This window comes from Labrus mixtus, chromosome 17 (assembly GCF_963584025.1).
Source record: "Labrus mixtus chromosome 17, fLabMix1.1, whole genome shotgun sequence".
NCBI lineage: Eukaryota > Metazoa > Chordata > Actinopteri > Labriformes > Labridae > Labrus > Labrus mixtus.
In genome coordinates, this window is record NC_083628.1 from 26,157,424 (window position 1) to 26,177,474 (window position 20,051).

Below are 20,051 nucleotides of genomic sequence, written 5' to 3' on the forward strand. Positions count from 1 at the left end.
AATACTTCATGAAAATTTTCAACTTTTTTGAAGCCAAAATACTTCATGAAAATGTTCGACTTTTTTAAAGCCGAAATACTTCATGAAAATGTTCGACTTTTTTAAAGCCGAAATCCTGTCGTGAAAATGTTCAACTTTTTTGAAGCCAAAATTTTTTCATGAAAATTTTCAACTTTTTTGAAGCCGAAATCTTTTCATGAAAATTTTCAACTTTTTTGAAGCCGAAATCCTGTCGTGACAATTTTCAACTTTTTTGAAGCCCAAATACTTCATGAAAATGTTCGACTTTTTTGAAGCCCAAATAATTCATGAAAATGTTCAACTTTTTTGAATCCGAAATACTTCATGAAAATGTTCTACTTTTTAAAGCCGAAACCTGTCGTGAAAATTTTCAACTTTTTTGAAGCCGAAATACTTCATGAAAATGTTCGACTTTTTTAAAGCCGAAATCCTGTCGTGAAAATTTTCAACTTTTTTGAATCCGAAATACTTCATGAAAATGTTCGACTTTTTTGAAGCCGAAATACTTCATGAAAATGTTCGACTTTTTTAAAGCCGAAATACTTCATGAAAATGTTCGACTTTTTTAAAGCCGAAATCCTGTCGTGAAAATTTTCAACTTTTTTGAAGCCCAAATACTTCATTAAAATGTTCGACTTTTTTAAAGCCAAAATCCTGTCGTGAAAATTTTCAACTTTTTTGAATCCGAAATACTTCATGAAAATTTTCAACTTTTTTGAATCCGAAATACTTCATGAAAATGTTCGATTTTTTTGAAGCCGAAATCCTGTCGTGAAAATTTTCAACTTTTTTGAAGCCCAAATACTTCATTAAAATGTTCGACTTTTTTAAAGCCAAAATCCTGTCGTGAAAATTTTCAACTTTTTTGAATCCGAAATACTTCATGAAAATTTTCAACTTTTTTGAAGCCGAAATACTTCATGAAAATGTTCGATTTTTTTGAAGCCGAAATCCTGTCGTGAAAATTTTCAACTTTTTTGAAGCCCAAATACTTCATGAAAATGTTCGACTTCTTTAAAGCCAAAATCCTGTCGTGAAAATTTTCAACTTTTTTGAAGCCAAAATACTTCATGAAAATGTTCGACTTTTTTGAAGCCGAAATACTTCATGAAAATGTTCGACTTTTTTAAAGCCGAAATCCTGTCGTGAAAATTTTCAACTTTTTTGAAGCCGAAATCCTGTCGTGAAAATTTTCAACTTTTTTGAATCCGAAATACTTCATGAAAATTTTTAACTTTTTTGAAGCCGAAATACTTCATGAAAATGTTCGACTTTTTTAAAGCCGAAATCCTGTCGTGAAAATTTTCAACTTTTTTGAAGCCCAAATACTTCATGAAAATGTTCGACTTTTTTAAAGCCAAAATCCTGTCGTGAAAATTTTCAACTTTTTTGAATCCGAAATACTTCATGAAAATTTTCAACTTTTTTGAAGCCGAAATACTTCATGAAAATGTTCGATTTTTTTGAAGCCGAAATCCTGTCGTGAAAATTTTCAACTTTTTTGAAGCCCAAATACTTCATGAAAATGTTCGACTTCTTTAAAGCCAAAATCCTGTCGTGAAAATTTTCAACTTTTTTGAAGCCAAAATACTTCATGAAAATGTTCGACTTTTTTGAAGCCGAAATACTTCATGAAAATGTTCGACTTTTTTAAAGCCGAAATCCTGTCGTGAAAATTTTCAACTTTTTTGAAGCCGAAATCCTGTCGTGAAAATTTTCAACTTTTTTGAATCCGAAATACTTCATGAAAATTTTTAACTTTTTTGAAGCCGAAATACTTCATGAAAATGTTCGACTTTTTTAAAGCCGAAATCCTGTCGTGAAAATTTTCAACTTTTTTGAAGCCCAAATACTTCATGAAAATGTTCGACTTTTTTAAAGCCAAAATCCTGTCGTGAAAATTTTCAACTTTTTTGAATCCGAAATACTTCATGAAAATTTTCAACTTTTTTGAAGCCAAAATACTTCATGAAAATGTTCGACTTTTTTAAAGCCGAAATACTTCATGAAAATGTTCGACTTTTTTAAAGCCGAAATCCTGTCGTGAAAATGTTCAACTTTTTTGAAGTCAAAATTTTTTCATGAAAATTTTCAACTTTTTTGAAGCCGAAATCTTTTCATGAAAATTTTCAACTTTTTTGAAGCCGAAATCCTGTCGTGACAATTTTCAACTTTTTTGAATCCGAAATACTTCATGAAAATTTTTAACTTTTTTGAAGCCGAAATACTTCATGAAAATGTTCGACTTTTTTGAAGCCCAAATAATTCATGAAAATGTTCAACTTTTTTGAATCCGAAATACTTCATGAAAATGTTCTACTTTTTAAAGCCGAAATCCTGTCGTGAAAATTTTCAACTTTTTTGAAGCCGAAATCTTTTCATGAAAATTTTCAACTTTTTTGAAGCCGAAATCCTGTCGTGAAAATTTTCAACTTTTTTGAATCTGAAATACTTCATGAAAATTTTTAACTTTTTTGAAGCCGAAATACTTCATGAAAATGTTCGACTTTTTTAAACCTGAAATCGTGTCGTGAAAATTTTCAACTTTTTTGAAGCCCAAATACTTCATTAAAATGTTCGACTTTTTTAAAGCCAAAATCCTGTCGTGAAAATTTTCAACTTTTTTGAATCCGAAATACTTCATGAAAATTTTCAACTTTTTTGAAGCCGAAATACTTCATGAAAATGTTCGATTTTTTTGAAGCCGAAATCCTGTCGTGAAAATTTTCAACTTTTTTGAAGCCCAAATACTTCATTAAAATGTTCGACTTTTTTAAAGCCGAAATCCTGTCGTGAAAATTTTCAACTTTTTTGAAGCCGAAATCCTGTCGTGAAAAATTTCAACTTTTTTGAATCCGAAATACTTCATGAAAATTTTTAACTTTTTTGAAGCCGAAATACTTCATGAAAATGTTCGACTTTTTTAAAGCCGAAATCCTGTCGTGAAAATTTTCAACTTTTTTGAAGCCCAAATACTTCATGAAAATGTTCGACTTTTTTAAAGCCAAAATCCTGTCGTGAAAATTTTCAACTTTTTTGAATCCGAAATACTTCATGAAAATTTTCAACTTTTTTGAAGCCAAAATACTTCATGAAAATGTTCGACTTTTTTAAAGCCGAAATACTTCATGAAAATGTTCGACTTTTTTAAAGCCGAAATCCTGTCGTGAAAATGTTCAACTTTTTTGAAGCCAAAATTTTTTCATGAAAATTTTCAACTTTTTTGAAGCCGAAATCTTTTCATGAAAATTTTCAACTTTTTTGAAGCCGAAATCCTGTCGTGACAATTTTCAACTTTTTTGAATCCGAAATACTTCATGAAAATTTTTAACTTTTTTGAAGCCCAAATACTTCATGAAAATGTTCGACTTTTTTGAAGCCCAAATAATTCATGAAAATGTTCAACTTTTTTGAATCCGAAATACTTCATGAAAATGTTCTACTTTTTAAAGCCGAAACCTGTCGTGAAAATTTTCAACTTTTTTGAAGCCGAAATACTTCATGAAAATGTTCGACTTTTTTAAAGCCGAAATCCTGTCGTGAAAATTTTCAACTTTTTTGAATCCGAAATACTTCATTAAAATGTTCGACTTTTTTAAAGCCAAAATCCTGTCGTGAAAATTTTCAACTTTTTTGAATCCGAAATACTTCATGAAAATTTTCAACTTTTTTGAAGCCGAAATACTTCATGAAAATGTTCGATTTTTTTGAAGCCGAAATCCTGTCGTGAAAATTTTCAACTTTTTTGAAGCCCAAATACTTCATTAAAATGTTCGACTTTTTTAAAGCCGAAATCCTGTCGTGAAAATTTTCAACTTTTTTGAAGCCGAAATCCTGTCGTGAAAAATTTCAACTTTTTTGAATCCGAAATACTTCATGAAAATTTTTAACTTTTTTGAAGCCGAAATACTTCATGAAAATGTTCGACTTTTTTAAAGCCGAAATCCTGTCGTGAAAATTTTCAACTTTTTTGAAGCCCAAATACTTCATGAAAATGTTCGACTTTTTTAAAGCCAAAATCCTGTCGTGAAAATTTTCAACTTTTTTGAATCCGAAATACTTCATGAAAATTTTCAACTTTTTTGAAGCCAAAATACTTCATGAAAATGTTCGACTTTTTTAAAGCCGAAATACTTCATGAAAATGTTCGACTTTTTTAAAGCCGAAATCCTGTCGTGAAAATGTTCAACTTTTTTGAAGCCAAAATTTTTTCATGAAAATTTTCAACTTTTTTGAAGCCGAAATCTTTTCATGAAAATTTTCAACTTTTTTGAAGCCGAAATCCTGTCGTGACAATTTTCAACTTTTTTGAATCCGAAATACTTCATGAAAATTTTTAACTTTTTTGAAGCCCAAATACTTCATGAAAATGTTCGACTTTTTTGAAGCCCAAATAATTCATGAAAATGTTCAACTTTTTTGAATCCGAAATACTTCATGAAAATGTTCTACTTTTTAAAGCCGAAACCTGTCGTGAAAATTTTCAACTTTTTTGAAGCCGAAATACTTCATGAAAATGTTCGACTTTTTTAAAGCCGAAATCCTGTCGTGAAAATTTTCAACTTTTTTGAATCCGAAATACTTCATGAAAATGTTCGACTTTTTTGAAGCCGAAATACTTCATGAAAATGTTCGACTTTTTTAAAGCCGAAATACTTCATGAAAATGTTCGACTTTTTTAAAGCCGAAATCCTGTCGTGAAAATGTTCAACTTTTTTGAAGCCCAAATACTTCATTAAAATGTTCGACTTTTTTAAAGCCAAAATCCTGTCGTGAAAATTTTCAACTTTTTTGAATCCGAAATACTTCATGAAAATTTTCAACTTTTTTGAATCCGAAATACTTCATGAAAATGTTCGATTTTTTTGAAGCCGAAATCCTGTCGTGAAAATTTTCAACTTTTTTGAAGCCCAAATACTTCATTAAAATGTTCGACTTTTTTAAAGCCAAAATCCTGTCGTGAAAATTTTCAACTTTTTTGAATCCGAAATACTTCATGAAAATTTTCAACTTTTTTGAAGCCGAAATACTTCATGAAAATGTTCGATTTTTTTGAAGCCGAAATCCTGTCGTGAAAATTTTCAACTTTTTTGAAGCCCAAATACTTCATTAAAATGTTCGACTTTTTTAAAGCCGAAATCCTGTCGTGAAAATTTTCAACTTTTTTGAAGCCGAAATCCTGTCGTGAAAATTTTCAACTTTTTTGAATCCGAAATACTTCATGAAAATTTTTAACTTTTTTGAAGCCGAAATACTTCATGAAAATGTTCGACTTTTTTAAAGCCGAAATCCTGTCGTGAAAATTTTCAACTTTTTTGAAGCCCAAATACTTCATTAAAATGTTCGACTTTTTTAAAGCCAAAATCCTGTCGTGAAAATTTTCAACTTTTTTGAATCCGAAATACTTCATGAAAATTTTCAACTTTTTTGAAGCCGAAATACTTCATGAAAATGTTCGATTTTTTTGAAGCCGAAATCCTGTCGTGAAAATTTTCAACTTTTTTGAAGCCCAAATACTTCATGAAAATGTTCGACTTCTTTAAAGCCAAAATCCTGTCGTGAAAATTTTCAACTTTTTTGAAGCCAAAATACTTCATGAAAATGTTCGACTTTTTTAAAGCCGAAATACTTCATGAAAATGTTCGACTTTTTTAAAGCCGAAATCCTGTCGTGAAAATTTTCAACTTTTTTGAAGCCGAAATCCTGTCGTGAAAATTTTCAACTTTTTTGAAGCCCAAATACTTCATTAAAATGTTCGACTTTTTTAAAGCCGAAATCCTGTCGTGAAAATTTTCAACTTTTTTGAAGCCGAAATCCTGTCGTGAAAAATTTCAACTTTTTTGAATCCGAAATACTTCATGAAAATTTTCAACTTTTTTGAAGCCGAAATACTTCATGAAAATGTTCGATTTTTTTGAAGCCGAAATCCTGTCGTGAAAATTTTCAACTTTTTTGAAGCCCAAATACTTCATGAAAATGTTCGACTTCTTTAAAGCCAAAATCCTGTCGTGAAAATTTTCAACTTTTTTGAAGCCAAAATACTTCATGAAAATGTTCGACTTTTTTAAAGCCGAAATACTTCATGAAAATGTTCGACTTTTTTAAAGCCGAAATTCTGTCGTGAAAATTTTCAACTTTTTTGAAGCCGAAATCCTGTCGTGAAAATTTTCAACTTTTTTGAATCCGAAATCTTTTCATGAAAATTTTCAACTTTTTTGAAGCCGAAATCCTGTCGTGAAAATTTTCAACTTTTTTGAATCCGAAATACTTCATGAAAATTTTTAACTTTTTTGAAGCCGAAATACTTCATGAAAATGTTCGACTTTTTTAAAGCCGAAATCCTGTCGTGAAAATTTTCAACTTTTTTGAAGCCCAAATACTTCATTAAAATGTTCGACTTTTTTAAAGCCAAAATCCTGTCGTGAAAATTTTCAACTTTTTTGAATCCGAAATACTTCATGAAAATTTTCAACTTTTTTGAAGCCGAAATACTTCATGAAAATGTTCGATTTTTTTGAAGCCGAAATCCTGTCGTGAAAATTTTCAACTTTTTTGAAGCCCAAATACTTCATTAAAATGTTCGACTTTTTTAAAGCCGAAATCCTGTCGTGAAAATTTTCAACTTTTTTGAAGCCGAAATCCTGTCGTGAAAATTTTCAACTTTTTTGAATCCGAAATACTTCATGAAAATTTTTAACTTTTTTGAAGCCGAAATACTTCATGAAAATGTTCGACTTTTTTAAAGCCGAAATCCTGTCGTGAAAATTTTCAACTTTTTTGAAGCCCAAATACTTCATTAAAATGTTCGACTTTTTTAAAGCCAAAATCCTGTCGTGAAAATTTTCAACTTTTTTGAATCCGAAATACTTCATGAAAATTTTCAACTTTTTTGAAGCCGAAATACTTCATGAAAATGTTCGATTTTTTTGAAGCCGAAATCCTGTCGTGAAAATTTTCAACTTTTTTGAAGCCCAAATACTTCATGAAAATGTTCGACTTCTTTAAAGCCAAAATCCTGTCGTGAAAATTTTCAACTTTTTTGAAGCCAAAATACTTCATGAAAATGTTCGACTTTTTTAAAGCCGAAATACTTCATGAAAATGTTCGACTTTTTTAAAGCCGAAATCCTGTCGTGAAAATTTTCAACTTTTTTGAAGCCGAAATCCTGTCGTGAAAATTTTCAACTTTTTTGAATCCGAAATCTTTTCATGAAAATTTTCAACTTTTTTGAAGCCGAAATCCTGTCGTGAAAATTTTCAACTTTTTTGAATCCGAAATACTTCATGAAAATTTTTAACTTTTTTGAAGCCGAAATACTTCATGAAAATGTTCGACTTTTTTAAAGCCGAAATCCTGTCGTGAAAATTTTCAACTTTTTTGAAGCCCAAATACTTCATTAAAATGTTCGACTTTTTTAAAGCCAAAATCCTGTCGTGAAAATTTTCAACTTTTTTGAATCCGAAATACTTCATGAAAATTTTCAACTTTTTTGAAGCCAAAATACTTCATGAAAATGTTCGACTTTTTTAAAGCCGAAATACTTCATGAAAATGTTCGACTTTTTTAAAGCCGAAATCCTGTCGTGAAAATTTTCAACTTTTTTGAAGCCGAAATCTTTTCATGAAAATGTTCGACTTTTTTAACGCCGAAATCCTGTCGTGAAAATTTTCAACTTTTTTAAAGCCGAAATACTTCATGAAAATTTTCAACTTTTTTGAAGCCGAAATCTTTTCATGAAAATGTTCGACTTTTTTAACGCCGAAATCCTGTCGTGAAAATTTTCAACTTTTTTGAAGCCGAAATACTTCATGAAAATGTTCGACTTTTTTAAAGCCGAAATACTTCATGAAAATGTTCGACTTTTTTAAAACCGAAATCCTGTCGTGAAAATTTTCAACGTTTTTGAAGCCAAAATCTTTTCATGAAAATTTTCAACTTTTTTGAAGCCGAAATCTTTTCATGAAAATTTTCAACTTTTTTGAAGCCGAAATCCTGTCGTGAAAATTTTCAACTTTTTTGAAGCCCAAATACTTCATGAAAATGTTCGACTTCTTTAAAGCCAAAATCCTGTCGTGAAAATTTTCAACTTTTTTGAATCCGAAATACTTCATGAAAATTTTCAACTTTTTTGAAGCCGAAATACTTCATGAAAATGTTCGACTTTTTTAAAGCCCAAATACTTCATGAAAATGTTCGACTTTTTTGAAGCCCAAATAATTCATGAAAATGTTCAACTTTTTTGAATCCGAAATACTTCATGAAAATGTTCTACTTTTTAAAGCCGAAACCTGTCGTGAAAATTTTCAACTTTTTTGAAGCCGAAATACTTCATGAAAATGTTCGACTTTTTTAAAGCCGAAATCCTGTCGTGAAAATTTTCAACTTTTTTGAATCCGAAATACTTCATGAAAATGTTCGACTTTTTTGAAGCCGAAATACTTCATGAAAATGTTCGACTTTTTTAAAGCCGAAATACTTCATGAAAATGTTCGACTTTTTTAAAGCCGAAATCCTGTCGTGAAAATTTTCAACTTTTTTGAAGCCCAAATACTTCATTAAAATGTTCGACTTTTTTAAAGCCAAAATCCTGTCGTGAAAATTTTCAACTTTTTTGAATCCGAAATACTTCATGAAAATTTTCAACTTTTTTGAATCCGAAATACTTCATGAAAATGTTCGATTTTTTTGAAGCCGAAATCCTGTCGTGAAAATTTTCAACTTTTTTGAAGCCCAAATACTTCATTAAAATGTTCGACTTTTTTAAAGCCAAAATCCTGTCGTGAAAATTTTCAACTTTTTTGAATCCGAAATACTTCATGAAAATTTTCAACTTTTTTGAAGCCGAAATACTTCATGAAAATGTTCGATTTTTTTGAAGCCGAAATCCTGTCGTGAAAATTTTCAACTTTTTTGAAGCCCAAATACTTCATGAAAATGTTCGACTTCTTTAAAGCCAAAATCCTGTCGTGAAAATTTTCAACTTTTTTGAAGCCAAAATACTTCATGAAAATGTTCGACTTTTTTAAAGCCGAAATCCTGTCGTGAAAATTTTCAACTTTTTTGAAGCCGAAATCCTGTCGTGAAAATTTTCAACTTTTTTGAATCCGAAATCTTTTCATGAAAATTTTCAACTTTTTTGAAGCCGAAATCCTGTCGTGAAAATTTTCAACTTTTTTGAATCCGAAATACTTCAAGAAAATTTTTAACTTTTTTGAAGCCGAAATACTTCATGAAAATGTTCGACTTTTTTAAAGCCGAAATCCTGTCGTGAAAATTTTCAACTTTTTTGAAGCCCAAATACTTCATTAAAATGTTCGACTTTTTTAAAGCCAAAATCCTGTCGTGAAAATTTTCAACTTTTTTGAATCCGAAATACTTCATGAAAATTTTCAACTTTTTTGAAGCCGAAATACTTCATGAAAATGTTCGATTTTTTTGAAGCCGAAATCCTGTCGTGAAAATTTTCAACTTTTTTGAAGCCCAAATACTTCATTAAAATGTTCGACTTTTTTAAAGCCGAAATCCTGTCGTGAAAATTTTCAACTTTTTTGAAGCCGAAATCCTGTCGTGAAAATTTTCAACTTTTTTGAATCCGAAATACTTCATGAAAATTTTTAACTTTTTTGAAGCCGAAATACTTCATGAAAATGTTCGACTTTTTTAAAGCCGAAATCCTGTCGTGAAAATTTTCAACTTTTTTGAAGCCCAAATACTTCATTAAAATGTTCGACTTTTTTAAAGCCAAAATCCTGTCGTGAAAATTTTCAATCTTTTTGAATCCGAAATACTTCATGAAAATTTTCAACTTTTTTGAAGCCGAAATACTTCATGAAAATGTTCGATTTTTTTGAAGCCGAAATCCTGTCGTGAAAATTTTCAACTTTTTTGAAGCCCAAATACTTCATGAAAATGTTCGACTTCTTTAAGCCAAAATCCTGTCGTGAAAATTTTCAACTTTTTTGAAGCCAAAATACTTCATGAAAATGTTCGACTTTTTTAAAGCCGAAATACTTCATGAAAATGTTCGACTTTTTTAAAGCCGAAATCCTGTCGTGAAAATTTTCAACTTTTTTGAAGCCGAAATCCTGTCGTGAAAATTTTCAACTTTTTTGAATCCGAAATCTTTTCATGAAAATTTTCAACTTTTTTGAAGCCGAAATCCTGTCGTGAAAATTTTCGACTTTTTTGAATCCGAAATACTTCATGAAAATTTTTAACTTTTTTGAAGCCGAAATACTTCATGAAAATGTTCGACTTTTTTAAAGCCGAAATCCTGTCGTGAAAATTTTCAACTTTTTTGAAGCCCAAATACTTCATTAAAATGTTCGACTTTTTTAAAGCCAAAATCCTGTCGTGAAAATTTTCAACTTTTTTGAATCCGAAATACTTCATGAAAATTTTCAACTTTTTTGAAGCCAAAATACTTCATGAAAATGTTCGACTTTTTTAAAGCCGAAATACTTCATGAAAATGTTCGACTTTTTTAAAGCCGAAATCCTGTCGTGAAAATTTTCAACTTTTTTGAAGCCGAAATCTTTTCATGAAAATGTTCGACTTTTTTAACGCCGAAATCCTGTCGTGAAAATTTTCAACTTTTTTAAAGCCGAAATACTTCATGAAAATGTTCGACTTTTTTAAAGCCGAAATACTTCATGAAAATGTTCGACTTTTTTAAAACCGAAATCCTGTCGTGAAAATTTTCAACTTTTTTGAAGCCAAAATCTTTTCATGAAAATTTTCAACTTTTTTGAAGCCGAAATCTTTTCATGAAAATTTTCAACTTTTTTGAAGCCGAAATCCTGTCGTGAAAATTTTCAACTTTTTTGAAGCCCAAATACTTCATGAAAATGTTCGACTTCTTTAAAGCCAAAATCCTGTCGTGAAAATTTTCAACTTTTTTGAATCCGAAATACTTCATGAAAATTTTCAACTTTTTTGAAGCCGAAATACTTCATGAAAATGTTCGACTTTTTTAAAGCCCAAATACTTCATGAAAATGTTCGACTTTTTTGAAGCCCAAATAATTCATGAAAATTTTCAACTTTTTTGAATCCGAAATACTTCATGAAAATGTTCTACTTTTTAAAGCCGAAACCTGTCGTGAAAATTTTCAACTTTTTTGAAGCCGAAATACTTCATGAAAATGTTCGACTTTTTTAAAGCCGAAATCCTGTCGTGAAAATTTTCAACTTTTTTGAAGCCGAAATACTTCATGAAAATGTTCGACTTTTTTAAAGCCGAAATACTTCATGAAAATGTTCGACTTTTTTAAAACCGAAATCCTGTCGTGAAAATTTTCAACTTTTTTGAAGCCAAAATCTTTTCATGAAAATTTTCAACTTTTTTGAAGCCGAAATCTTTTCATGAAAATTTTCAACTTTTTTGAAGCCGAAATCCTGTCGTGAAAATTTTCAACTTTTTTGAAGCCCAAATACTTCATGAAAATGTTCGACTTCTTTAAAGCCAAAATCCTGTCGTGAAAATTTTCAACTTTTTTGAATCCGAAATACTTCATGAAAATTTTCAACTTTTTTGAAGCCGAAATACTTCATGAAAATGTTCGACTTTTTTAAAGCCGAAATACTTCATGAAAATGTTCGACTTTTTTAAAGCCGAAATCCTGTCGTGAAAATTTTCAACTTTTTTGAAGCCGAAATCCTGTCGTGAAAATTTTCAACTTTTTTGAATCCGAAATCTTTTCATGAAAATTTTCAACTTTTTTGAAGCCGAAATCCTGTCGTGAAAATTTTCAACTTTTTTGAAGCCGAAATCCTGTCGTGAAAATTTTCAACTTTTTTGAATCCGAAATCTTTTCATGAAAATTTTCAACTTTTTTGAAGCCGAAATCCTGTCGTGAAAATTTTCAACTTTTTTGAATCCGAAATACTTCATGAAAATTTTTAACTTTTTTGAAGCCGAAATACTTCATGAAAATGTTCGACTTTTTTAAAGCCGAAATCCTGTCGTGAAAATTTTCAACTTTTTTGAAGCCCAAATACTTCATTAAAATGTTCGACTTTTTTAAAGCCGAAATCCTGTCGTGAAAATTTTCAACTTTTTTGAATCCGAAATACTTCATGAAAATTTTCAACTTTTTTGAAGCCAAAATACTTCATGAAAATGTTCGACTTTTTTAAAGCCGAAATACTTCATGAAAATGTTCGACTTTTTTAAAGCCGAAATCCTGTCGTGAAAATTTTCAACTTTTTTGAAGCCGAAATCTTTTCATGAAAATGTTCGACTTTTTTAACGCCGAAATCCTGTCGTGAAAATTTTAAACTTTTTTAAAGCCGAAATACTTCATGAAAATGTTCGACTTTTTTAAAGCCGAAATCCTGTCGTGAAAATTTTCAACTTTTTTGAAGCCGAAATACTTCATGAAAATGTTCGACTTTTTTAAAGCCGAAATACTTCATGAAAATGTTCGACTTTTTTAAAACCGAAATCCTGTCGTGAAAATTTTCAACTTTTTTGAAGCCAAAATCTTTTCATGAAAATTTTCAACTTTTTTGAAGCCGAAATCTTTTCATGAAAATTTTCAACTTTTTTGAAGCCGAAATCCTGTCGTGAAAATTTTCAACTTTTTTGAAGCCCAAATACTTCATGAAAATGTTCGACTTCTTTAAAGCCAAAATCCTGTCGTGAAAATTTTCAACTTTTTTAAAGCCGAAATACTTCATGAAAATGTTCGACTTTTTTAAAGCCGAAATCCTGTCGTGAAAATTTTCAACTTTTTTGAATCCGAAATCTTTTCATGAAAATTTTCAACTTTTTTGAAGCCGAAATCCTGTCGTGAAAATTTTCAACTTTTTTGAATCCGAAATACTTCATGAAAATTTTTAACTTTTTTGAAGCCGAAATACTTCATGAAAATGTTCGACTTTTTTGAAGCCGAAATCCTGTCGTGAAAATTTTCAACTTTTTTGAAGCCCAAATACTTCATTAAAATGTTCGACTTTTTTAAAGCCAAAATCCTGTCGTGAAAATTTTCAACTTTTTTGAATCCGAAATACTTCATGAAAATTTTCAACTTTTTTGAAGCCAAAATACTTCATGAAAATGTTCGACTTTTTTAAAGCCGAAATACTTCATGAAAATGTTCGACTTTTTTAAAGCCGAAATCCTGTCGTGAAAATGTTCAACTTTTTTGAAGCCAAAATTTTTTCATGAAAATTTTCAACTTTTTTGAAGCCGAAATCTTTTCATGAAAATTTTCAACTTTTTTGAAGCCGAAATCCTGTCGTGACAATTTTCAACTTTTTTGAATCCGAAATACTTCATGAAAATTTTTAACTTTTTTGAAGCCGAAATACTTCATGAAAATGTTCGACTTTTTTGAAGCCCAAATAATTCATGAAAATGTTCAACTTTTTTGAATCCGAAATACTTCATGAAAATGTTCGACTTTTTTAAAGCCGAAATACTTCATGAAAATGTTCGACTTTTTTAAAGCCGAAATCCTGTCGTGAAAATTTTCAACTTTTTTGAAGCCGAAATCTTTTCATGAAAATTTTCAACTTTTTTGAAGCCGAAATCTTTTCATGAAAATGTTCGACTTTTTTAACGCCGAAATCCTGTCGTGAAAATTTTCAACTTTTTTGAAGACGAAATACTTCATGAAAATGTTCGACTTTTTTAAAGCCGAAATCCTGTCGTGAAAATTTTCAACCTTTTTGAAGCCGAAATACTTCATGAAAATTTTCAACTTTTTTGAAGCCAAAATACTTCATGAAAATGTTCGACTTTTTTAAAGCCGAAATACTTCATGAAAATGTTCGACTTTTTTAAAGCCGAAATCCTGTCGTGAAAATTTTCAACTTTTTTGAAGCCAAAATCTTTTCATGAAAATTTTCAACTTTTTTGAAGCTGAAATCTTTTCATGAAAATTTTCAACTTTTTTGAAGCCGAAATCCTGTCGTGAAAATTTTCAACTTTTTTGAATCCGAAATACTTCATGAAAATTTTTACCTTTTTTGAAGCCGAAATACTTCATGAAAATGTTCGATTTTTTTGAAGCCGAAATCCTGTCGTGAAAATTTTTAACTTTTTTGAAGCCCAAATACTTCATGAAAATGTTCGACTTCTTTAAAGCCAAAATCCTGTCGTGAAAATTTTCAACTTTTTTGAATCCGAAATACTTCATGAAAATTTTCAACTTTTTTGAAGCCAAAATACTTCATGAAAATGTTCGACTTTTTTAAAGCCGAAATACTTCATGAAAATGTTCGACTTTTTTAAAGCCGAAATCCTGTCGTGAAAATTTTCAACTTTTTTGAAGCCAAAATCTTTTCATGAAATTTTTCAACTTTTTTGAAGCCGAAATCTTTTCATGAAAATGTTCGACTTTTTTAACGCCGAAATCCTGTCGTGAAAATTTTCAACTTTTTTGAAGACGAAATACTTCATGAAAATGTTCGACTTTTTTAAAGCCGAAATCCTGTCGTGAAAATTTTCAACCTTTTTGAAGCCGAAATACTTCATGAAAATTTTCAACTTTTTTGAAGCCAAAATACTTCATGAAAATGTTCGACTTTTTTAAAGCCGAAATACTTCATGAAAATGTTCGACTTTTTTAAAGCCGAAATCCTGTCGTGAAAATTTTCAACTTTTTTGAAGCCAAAATCTTTTCATGAAAATTTTCAACTTTTTTGAAGCTGAAATCTTTTCATGAAAATTTTCAACTTTTTTGAAGCCGAAATCCTGTCGTGAAAATTTTCAACTTTTTTGAATCCGAAATACTTCATGAAAATTTTTACCTTTTTTGAAGCCGAAATACTTCATGAAAATGTTCGATTTTTTTGAAGCCGAAATCCTGTCGTGAAAATTTTTAACTTTTTTGAAGCCCAAATACTTCATGAAAATGTTCGACTTCTTTAAAGCCAAAATCCTGTCGTGAAAATTTTCAACTTTTTTGAATCCGAAATACTTCATGAAAATTTTCAACTTTTTTGAAGCCAAAATACTTCATGAAAATGTTCGACTTTTTTAAAGCCGAAATACTTCATGAAAATGTTCGACTTTTTTAAAGCCGAAATCCTGTCGTGAAAATTTTCAACTTTTTTGAAGCCAAAATCTTTTCATGAAATTTTTCAACTTTTTTGAAGCCGAAATCTTTACATGAAAATTTTCAACTTTTTTGAAGCTGAAATACTTCATGAAAATGTTCGACTTTTTTGAAGCCCAAATACTTCATGAAAATGTTCGACTTTTTTAAAGCCGAAATCCTGTGGTGAAAATTTTCAACTTTTTTGAATCCGAAATACTTCATGAAAATGTTCTACTTTTTAAAGCCGAAATCCTGTCGTGAAAATTTTCAACTTTTTTGAATCTGAAATACTTCATGAAAATGTTCGACTTTTTTGAAGCCGAAATACTTCATGAAAATGTTCGACTTTTTTAAAGCCGAAATCCTGTCGTGAAAATTTTCAACTTTTTTGAAGCCGAAATCCTGTCGTGAAAATTTTCAACTTTTTTGAATCCGAAATACTTCATGAAAATTTTTAACTTTTTTGAAGCCGAAATACTTCATGAAAATGTTCGACTTTTTTAAAGCCGAAATCCTGTCGTGAAAATTTTCAACTTTTTTGAAGCCCAAATACTTCATGAAAATGTTCGACTTTTTTAAAGCCAAAATCCTGTCGTGAAAATTTTCAACTTTTTTGAATCCGAAATACTTCATGAAAATTTTCAACTTTTTTGAAGCCAAAATACTTCATGAAAATGTTCGACTTTTTTAAAGCCGAAATCCTGTCGTGAAAATGTTCAACTTTTTTGAAGTCAAAATTTTTTCATGAAAATTTTCAACTTTTTTGAAGCCGAAATCTTTTCATGAAAATTTTCAACTTTTTTGAAGCCGAAATCCTGTCGTGACAATTTTCAACTTTTTTGAATCCGAAATACTTCATGAAAATTTTTAACTTTTTTGAAGCCGAAATACTTCATGAAAATGTTCGACTTTTTTGAAGCCCAAATAATTCATGAAAATGTTCAACTTTTTTGAATCCGAAATACTTCATGAAAATGTTCTACTTTTTAAAGCCGAAATCCTGTCGTGAAAATTTTCAACTTTTTTGAAGCCGAAATCTTTTCATGAAAATTTTCAACTTTTTTGAAGCCGAAATCCTGTCGTGAAAATTTTCAACTTTTTTGAATCTGAAATACTTCATGAAAATTTTTAAATTTTTTGAAGACGAAATACTTCATGAAAATGTTCGACTTTTTTAAACCCGAAATCGTGTCGTGAAAATTTTCAACTTTTTTGAAGCCCAAATACTTCATTAAAATGTTCGACTTTTTTAAAGCCGAAATCCTGTCGTGAAAATTTTCAACTTTTTTGAAGCCGAAATCCTGTCGTGAAAATTTTCAACTTTTTTGAATCCGAAATACTTCATGAAAATTTTTAACTTTTTTGAAGCCGAAATACTTCATGAAAATGTTCGACTTTTTTAAAGCCGAAATCCTGTCGTGAAAATTTTCAACTTTTTTGAAGCCCAAATACTTCATGAAAATGTTCGACTTTTTTAAAGCCAAAATCCTGTCGTGAAAATTTTCAACTTTTTTGAATCCGAAATACTTCATGAAAATTTTCAACTTTTTTGAAGCCAAAATACTTCATGAAAATGTTCGACTTTTTTAAAGCCGAAATACTTCATGAAAATGTTCGACTTTTTTAAAGCCGAAATCCTGTCGTGAAAATGTTCAACTTTTTTGAAGCCAAAATTTTTTCATGAAAATTTTCAACTTTTTTGAAGCCGAAATCTTTTCATGAAAATTTTCAACTTTTTTGAAGCCGAAATCCTGTCGTGACAATTTTCAACTTTTTTGAATCCGAAATACTTCATGAAAATTTTTAACTTTTTTGAAGCCCAAATACTTCATGAAAATGTTCGACTTTTTTGAAGCCCAAATAATTCATGAAAATGTTCAACTTTTTTGAATCCGAAATACTTCATGAAAATGTTCTACTTTTTAAAGCCGAAACCTGTCGTGAAAATTTTCAACTTTTTTGAAGCCGAAATACTTCATGAAAATGTTCGACTTTTTTAAAGCCGAAATCCTGTCGTGAAAATTTTCAACTTTTTTGAATCCGAAATACTTCATGAAAATTTTTAACTTTTTTGAAGCCGAAATACTTCATGAAAATGTTCGACTTTTTTAAAGCCGAAATCCTGTCGTGAAAATTTTCAACTTTTTTGAAGCCCAAATACTTCATGAAAATGTTCGACTTTTTTAAAGCCAAAATCCTGTCGTGAAAATTTTCAACTTTTTTGAATCCGAAATACTTCATGAAAATTTTCAACTTTTTTGAAGCCAAAATACTTCATGAAAATGTTCGACTTTTTTAAAGCCGAAATACTTCATGAAAATGTTCGACTTTTTTAAAGCCGAAATCCTGTCGTGAAAATGTTCAACTTTTTTGAAGTCAAAATTTTTTCATGAAAATTTTCAACTTTTTTGAAGCCGAAATCTTTTCATGAAAATTTTCAACTTTTTTGAAGCCGAAATCCTGTCGTGACAATTTTCAACTTTTTTGAATCCGAAATACTTCATGAAAATTTTTAACTTTTTTGAAGCCGAAATACTTCATGAAAATGTTCGACTTTTTTGAAGCCCAAATAATTCATGAAAATGTTCAACTTTTTTGAATCCGAAATACTTCATGAAAATGTTCTACTTTTTAAAGCCGAAATCCTGTCGTGAAAATTTTCAACTTTTTTGAAGCCGAAATCTTTTCATGAAAATTTTCAACTTTTTTGAAGCCGAAATCCTGTCGTGAAAATTTTCAACTTTTTTGAATCTGAAATACTTCATGAAAATTTTTAAATTTTTTGAAGACGAAATACTTCATGAAAATGTTCGACTTTTTTAAACCCGAAATCGTGTCGTGAAAATTTTCAACTTTTTTGAAGCCCAAATACTTCATTAAAATGTTCGACTTTTTTAAAGCCGAAATCCTGTCGTGAAAATTTTCAACTTTTTTGAAGCCGAAATCCTGTCGTGAAAATTTTCAACTTTTTTGAATCCGAAATACTTCATGAAAATTTTTAACTTTTTTGAAGCCGAAATACTTCATGAAAATGTTCGACTTTTTTAAAGCCGAAATCCTGTCGTGAAAATTTTCAACTTTTTTGAAGCCCAAATACTTCATGAAAATGTTCGACTTTTTTAAAGCCAAAATCCTGTCGTGAAAATTTTCAACTTTTTTGAATCCGAAATACTTCATGAAAATTTTCAACTTTTTTGAAGCCAAAATACTTCATGAAAATGTTCGACTTTTTTAAAGCCGAAATACTTCATGAAAATGTTCGACTTTTTTAAAGCCGAAATCCTGTCGTGAAAATGTTCAACTTTTTTGAAGCCAAAATTTTTTCATGAAAATTTTCAACTTTTTTGAAGCCGAAATCTTTTCATGAAAATTTTCAACTTTTTTGAAGCCGAAATCCTGTCGTGACAATTTTCAACTTTTTTGAATCCGAAATACTTCATGAAAATTTTTAACTTTTTTGAAGCCCAAATACTTCATGAAAATGTTCGACTTTTTTGAAGCCCAAATAATTCATGAAAATGTTCAACTTTTTTGAATCCGAAATACTTCATGAAAATGTTCTACTTTTTAAAGCCGAAACCTGTCGTGAAAATTTTCAACTTTTTTGAAGCCGAAATACTTCATGAAAATGTTCGACTTTTTTAAAGCCGAAATCCTGTCGTGAAAATTTTCAACTTTTTTGAATCCGAAATACTTCATGAAAATGTTCGACTTTTTTGAAGCCGAAATACTTCATGAAAATGTTCGACTTTTTTAAAGCCGAAATACTTCATGAAAATTTTCAACTTTTTTGAAGCCAAAATACTTCATGAAAATGTTCGACTTTTTTAAAGCCGAAATACTTCATGAAAATGTTCGACTTTTTTAAAGCCGAAATCCTGTCGTGAAAATTTTCAACTTTTTTGAAGCCGAAATCTTTTCATGAAAATGTTCGACTTTTTTAACGCCGAAATCCTGTCGTGAAAATTTTCAACTTTTTTAAAGCCGAAATACTTCATGAAAATGTTCGACTTTTTTAAAGCCGAAATCCTGTCGTGAAAATTTTCAACTTTTTTGAAGCCGAAATACTTCATGAAAATGTTCGACTTTTTTAAAGCCGAAATACTTCATGAAAATGTTCGACTTTTTTAAAACCGAAATCCTGTCGTGAAAATTTTCAACTTTTTTGAAGCCAAAATCTTTTCATGAAAATTTTCAACTTTTTTGAAGCCGAAATCTTTTCATGAAAATTTTCAACTTTTTTGAAGCCGAAATCCTGTCGTGAAAATTTTCAACTTTTTTGAAGCCCAAATACTTCATGAAAATGTTCGACTTCTTTAAAGCCAAAATCCTGTCGTGAAAATTTTCAACTTTTTTGAAGCCGAAATACTTCATGAAAATGTTCGACTTTTTTAAAGCCGAAATACTTCATGAAAATGTTCGACTTTTTTAAAGCCGAAATCCTGTCGTGAAAATTTTCAACTTTTTTGAAGCCGAAATCCTGTCGTGAAAATTTTCAACTTTTTTGAATCCGAAATCTTTTCATGAAAATTTTCAACTTTTTTGAAGCCGAAATCCTGTCGTGAAAATTTTCAACTTTTTTGAAGCCGAAATCCTGTCGTGAAAATTTTCAACTTTTTTGAATCCGAAATCTTTTCATGAAAATTTTCAACTTTTTTGAAGCCGAAATCCTGTCGTGAAAATTTTCAACTTTTTTGAATCCGAAATACTTCATGAAAATTTTTAACTTTTTTGAAGCCGAAATACTTCATGAAAATGTTCGACTTTTTTAAAGCCGAAATCCTGTCGTGAAAATTTTCAACTTTTTTGAAGCCCAAATACTTCATTAAAATGTTCGACTTTTTTAAAGCCGAAATCCTGTCGTGAAAATTTTCAACTTTTTTGAATCCGAAATACTTCATGAAAATTTTCAACTTTTTTGAAGCCAAAATACTTCATGAAAATGTTCGACTTTTTTAAAGCAGAAATACTTCATGAAAATGTT